Here is a 6,050-nt window from a genome sequence, read left to right on the forward strand (position 1 = left end):
CTGTAAATGATGCGCTCAAACACCCTAACGTGTCTACCTCTTTCTCTCTCCTCGTCTAGATGACGTTCACTCGTCCCGCCAACAACAGACAGCTGACCTTCATGAGATTGGACAGAGTGCCAAGATCCCCGTCAACGAGGTCAGTTGGTCATCAATCCACCAATCGTATGTCCCTTATACCAAATCATTAGTATCTGGAGGCTTCTAATGAACATAGGTCTGTATCCGTGGTCACCTGGTCCACAGGGATTTCCCAGCACAATAACATTTAGTTAGTCGGTGCTTTATGTCTGGAACTATAGGCCTACACATCCTGGAGCTCCGCCTCCAGGGTTGTGCAACTGGGTTATCTGGAGCAGGGTTGTGACACTGGGGTTTATCTGGAGACCAGGGTTGGTGACAACTGGGGTTTATCTGGAGACCAGGGTTTGACAACTGGGGTTTATCTGGAGACCAGGGTTGGTGACAACTGGGTTATCTGGAGACCAGGGTTGGTGACAACTGGGGTTTATCTGGAGACCAGGGTGTGACAACTGGTTTATCTGGAGACCAGGGTTGTGACAACTGGGTTTATCTGGAGACCAGGGTTGTGACAACTGGGGTTTATCTGGAGACCAGGGTTGGTGACAACTGGGGTTATCTGGAGACCAGGTTGCTGACACTGGGGTTTATCTGGAGACCAGGGTTGCTGACAACTGGGGTTTATCTGGAGAGTTGATTGTAAACGTTTGAACCTCCTGACTGGGTCTGGTTGTGGTTCTTGTCCCCTGCAGGTGGAGAGCTGCTAGTGATGAAGGCTCTGTCTGTGGGTCTGATCAAAGGAAACATTGATGAGGTGGACCAGAAGGTTCAGATGACCTGGGTCAGCCCCGAGTACTGGACCTGCAGCAGGTAAATACATACGCCTTAACACATATTATATTCACGGGCCAAGGAATAATAATCAATCATGAGAAACACCGGTTCTCAGGGGCTGGACATGACTCCTGGTTGGACCAGAAAAGGGATATTCTGTTTTACTATAATGTCCTTGTAACACAAGACATTGAGACCAATCCTAGTTGTAGTTAAAATAAGTGGCTTTGAACTATAAAAATCATCCTCGAGATATAGAAAAGCTTGTGACTGTTTACCTTTGACCCTGACTCTCTTCCCTGTCCCTCTTCAGATCAAGGGCATGAGGACCGGTTGGACGTCTGGTGTGGGGATGTGAAGAACATGGCTGTGTTGGTGGAACAGCAGGCCCACGATATCCTCACCTAGACAGGCCTCCTCCCCTGGTTTAGCCTCACTAGACAGGCCTCCTCCCCTGTAGCTCCTAGCAGGCCCCCTGGTATCCTCACCTAGACAGGCTCTCCCCGTGTCTCACCTAGACAGGCCTCCCCTGGTTTAGCCTCACCTAGACAGGCCTCCTCCCTCTGGTCTCCCCTGGTCTCCATGCCCTTCCAGAACAACCCCCTAACCTCTAGCACTGTAGAGATCAGAGAAGATTTGATAGGTTTGCAGTATGATGATAGTACCTTGCCCTCTGATAGGCTAGGTAGAGTTTTGGCATATTGCTGACACCAGTCAGATCCTCTCAGACAAGGGTCTAAGGTGGAGGTGACAGGATTTTCTTCTGGACAGGGCCTTCTCCCAGCCTGTTCACCCCTAGAACAGACACCTTCAACAGACACCACCACAGGAATCCTCTCTTCATTCTCTACCTACCCATCTCCCAGAAGGACTGATGCATCCAACTTTTCAGTTTTTTTGTATTTGTATTTTTGTTGGGTGCTGTGTACGTTCTTGTTACTCTATAGCAGTAAATAAATAAAAGAAAACATTGTTGAATTTTTAAATAAATTACAAATGCTGGTGATGAACATTACCCTTCAAGCATGAATTGTGGATGACTGTGTTTTAGATCTATTGGTTATATGACTAATAGAAGACATGGTTTCCCCAACCCTGGATCTGAGGTATGTTTAACCAGAAGATTATATTGACTAATAGAATGACACGGTTCCCCAACCCTGGATCCTGAGTATGTTTAACCAGAAGGTTATATTGACTAATAGAATGACACGGTTTCCCCAACCCTGGACCCTGAGGTTGTTAACCAGAAGGTTATATTGACTAATAGAATGACACGGTTTCCCCAACCCTGGATCCTTGTACATTTAACCAGAAGATTATATTGTGTTTAGGAGAGTTGTAACAACAAGCCTCTGAGTTGACAGCTGCTGAAATTACATTCAATGTTCTCAAGGAATGTTCCAGATCACATCCTCTGTTACCGTATGTGGTTTCCAAGACATCCAAATACATAACATTTCTAATACACTCAAGGCACCTTCACATTAAGGTCAGTCCATCTGGCTAACAGTTGATTTAATAGTTCTATAGAAGCAGATAGAATGTTATGCTTCTGGGGGTGAACCCAAGGGGTACATGAGGTCCAGGACCAGAGGGGTATGGTGAACCCAAGGGGTTCATAAGGTCCAGGACCAGAGGGTATGGTGACACCCAAAGTTCATGAGGTCCAGACCAGAGGGGTATGGTGAACCCAGGGGTACATGAGTCCAGAACTAGAGGGGTATGGTGAACCCAGGGGTACATGGGGTCCAGAACTAGAGGGGTATGGAACCCAGAGGTACATGAGGCGCCCTTTAACCAGAAGATTATATTGTGTTTAGGAGAGTTGTAACAACAAGCCTCTGAGTTGACAGCTGCTGAAATTACATTCAATGTTCTCAAGGAATGTTCCAGATCACATCCTCTGTTACACCCCGCTCTGCCCATATGCCATAACAGGATGTGGTTTCCAAGACATCCAAATACATAACATTTCTAATACACTCAAGGCACCTTCACATTAAAGTCAGTCCATCTGGCTAACAGTTGATTTAATAGTTCTATAGAAGCAGATAGAATGTTATGCTTCTGGGGGGTGAACCCAAGGGGTACATGAGGTCCAGGACCAGAGGGGTATGGTGAACCCAAGGGGTTCATAAGGTCCAGGACCAGAGGGGTATGGTGAACCCAAGGGGTACATGAGGTCCAGGACCAGAGGGGTATGGTGAACCCAGGGGTACATGAGGTCCAGAACTAGAGGGGTATGGTGAACCCAGGGGTACATGAGGTCCAGAACTAGAGGGGTATGAACCCAGAGGTACATGAGGCCCAGGACTAGAGGGAAACTGTTCATATTATTCATATTCCATCATTTCAGTTATTTTCTATTCATCTCTTCAACTACTGTGCTTAAACGCCTACTGATATACGCTGAGAATACATCCCAAACATTAGGAACATCTGCTTAACATTGAGTTGCACCCCCTTTTGTCCTCAGAACAGCCTCAATTCATCGGGTCATGGACTCTACAAGGTGTCGAAAAGCGTTCCACAGGGATGCTGGCCCATGTTGACTCCAATGCTTCCCACAGTTGTGTCAAGTTGGCTGGATGTCCTTTGGGTGGTGGACCCTTCTTGATACACACAGGAAACTGTTCAACATTAAAAAGTGTTGCAGTTCTTGACACACTCAAACCCATGCGCCTGGCACATATTGCCATACCTCGTTCAAAGGCACTTAAATTGATTGAAGTGGATTTAACAAGTGACGTCAACAAGGGATCATAGGCATAGCTTTTACCTGGTCAGTCTATGTCATCGAAAGAGCAATGTGTTCCTAATGTTTTGTCCACTCAATGTAAACGTAGGCGAATTATACCCTGATTTCCATTAACAAATAATTAAATATCGATGCATTGCATTTATAGATACAGTATTATGAATATCTATTAATTCAATCTTAATGAAGGGTTTTCAGAAAATGTCTACAGAAATCTATTGAGCTAAATTAGTCTTAGATTTCCTGAGGTAAAGGAACAGCAAACCAACAGCGTGAGGAGATCGTGACAAACACCCCCACCAGTCACTACTCTGTTCAAGGTGATTCATTAAAGTCTTCCATTCCAATCAATACATTTTAATGAGGCCAGACTGAATCCGAATTATCAGGCTATGAACTACATAACCACATTATCAGGCTGTGAACCAATGGTACATAACACATTATCAGGCTATGAACTACATAACCACATTATCAGGCTATGAACCACTGTACATAACCACATTATCAGCCTATGAACCACTGTACATAACCACATTATCAGGCCGTGAACCACTGTACATAAACCACATTTCATCAGGCTACGACTACATAACCACATTATCAGACAACTGCCACCTTGATTATCATCGGGGAAACATTGGGGTGATTTAAAAAAAATATGTAATTGAACACCTTGAAACTGTTATGAATTCAAATAATACAAAATTGATGTGAAAACAGAAAACAAATTTTAAAAAACGGGAAAACGTTGATTTTCATCAGGTATTTAATAATTATCAAAATTATTAGATATCTTAATTTATGAAGATGCCCTTGCTTTTATTTAATGCACTTTATTAAATTAAGAGAGAAAATGTTGATAATGTGTGGTTCTTATCCAATGAAATGGTTCCGACTCTCCCAGTAGCTTTCTATTGGCAGACAGCGACGGACGTGGGAGGTTCTGTTAGCTGCAGTGTTATCAGTGGGAATTGTGTTCTTGACTGTGGCTGCATCTCAAATAGCCCCTATTCCCTATAGAGCCCATGGTCCCTGGTGAAAAGTAGTGTACCATATAGGGAATAGGTGCCGTTTGAGTCGTAGGCTGTGATTTCATCTCTGTTAAATGGCTACATACTGAACACAGTGTAATACAGTTTACTACACATTATTACACCGTGCAACAACCTTACCTGTGTGCAGCTCAACAATTTCAAGGATTTGCAAATAAACTACAACAATAATCCTAGGCTGGTAGGTGTAGTCACAATCAATGAGTTTGTTTAACACAAAATCAAAAGGCCAACATGCTGTAAACAGGAAGAACAATCTGTACCTACACTATAATCACCTGTTGTACCGGCCTAATGGAACTACACATGTTATTACCAGTATTGTGGTCATATCATATGGTTTTCCTTCTCTTATTATTATATACAAAAAAATAAAGGGAACACTTAAACAACACAATGTAACTCCAAGTCAATCACACTTCTGTGAAATCAAACTGTCCACTTAAGGGGGGAGAGAGAGAAGTGTGGCGAGAGAGGAGTGAGGGGAGGAGAGGAGTGAGGGGGAGAGAGAGAGTGAGGGGGGAGAGAGAAGTGAGAGAGGAGTGAGGAGAGAGGAGTTGAGGGGAGAGAGAGGAGTGAGGGGAGAGAGAGACAGACAAACAAGATGTGGAATAAGTCAAGGGGGTGTGAACACTTTCCTGAAGAACCCAATGGATCGTATGAATGCACAGTAAAGATCTATTGATCCTCTGACATGCAATTGCGCAGAGAAGAGCAGGAAGAACCCAACTAAAGGTCATGTCAGTCGGAAGTCATCCCTCATCAGTTTGTCAGCTTTTGTTTTAACTTAGAATGATATAAATACCAGAAATAAGTCCAAAGTACACTTTACGAATCAGAGAATTAAACAGACACAGAGCCACAGTATAAACAAAAATTACATAAGATGGCTTAAAGAGGAGAAACGGGGAGAGGGACGGAGAAGAGAGAAGAGAAATGAGGGTTTGTAGAGCCGAGAGTGTGGAGAGAGGAGGAGTTGAAGGGGGAAGAGAGAGGAGGTGTGAGAGAGAGGAGAATGAGGGAGGAGAGAGGAGTGAGGGGGGAGAGAGAGCGAGTGGTGGCGAGAGAGGAGTGAGGGGGAGAGAGAGGAGTTGAGGGAGAGACGAGGAGTGAGGGGGAGAGAGAGGAGTGGAGGGGAGAGAGAGGAGTTGTGGCGGAGAGAGGAGTGAGGGGGGAGGAGAGGAGTGAGGGGGGAGAGAGAGGAAGTGAGGGGGAGAGAGAGGAGTGTGGAGAGAGGAGGAGTGATGGGGGAGAGAGAGGAGTGTGGAGAAGAGAGGAGTGAGGGGGAGAGAGAGGGAGTGTGGACAGAGAGAGGAGTGAGCGGGGAGAGAGAGGACGTGAGGGGAGAAAAGAGGAGTGATGGGGGGGGAAGAGAAGAG

General features: G+C 45.1%; 1 long non-coding RNA gene across 1 annotated transcript; it reads left to right on the plus strand.

Moving 5' to 3' along the window:
• The first annotated feature begins 35 nt into the window (after positions 1-35).
• LOC139025024 (uncharacterized) lies at positions 36-1,304 on the plus strand. The gene is made up of 3 exons (XR_011476454.1): positions 36-143; positions 780-891; positions 1,169-1,304. It is a non-coding gene; the product is annotated as an uncharacterized lncRNA (long non-coding RNA).
• The last annotated feature ends 4,746 nt before the right edge of the window (positions 1,305-6,050 follow it).

Source organism: Salvelinus sp. IW2-2015, unplaced genomic scaffold (assembly GCF_002910315.2).
Source record: "Salvelinus sp. IW2-2015 unplaced genomic scaffold, ASM291031v2 Un_scaffold2153, whole genome shotgun sequence".
Classification (NCBI taxonomy): Eukaryota; Metazoa; Chordata; class Actinopteri; order Salmoniformes; family Salmonidae; genus Salvelinus; species Salvelinus sp. IW2-2015.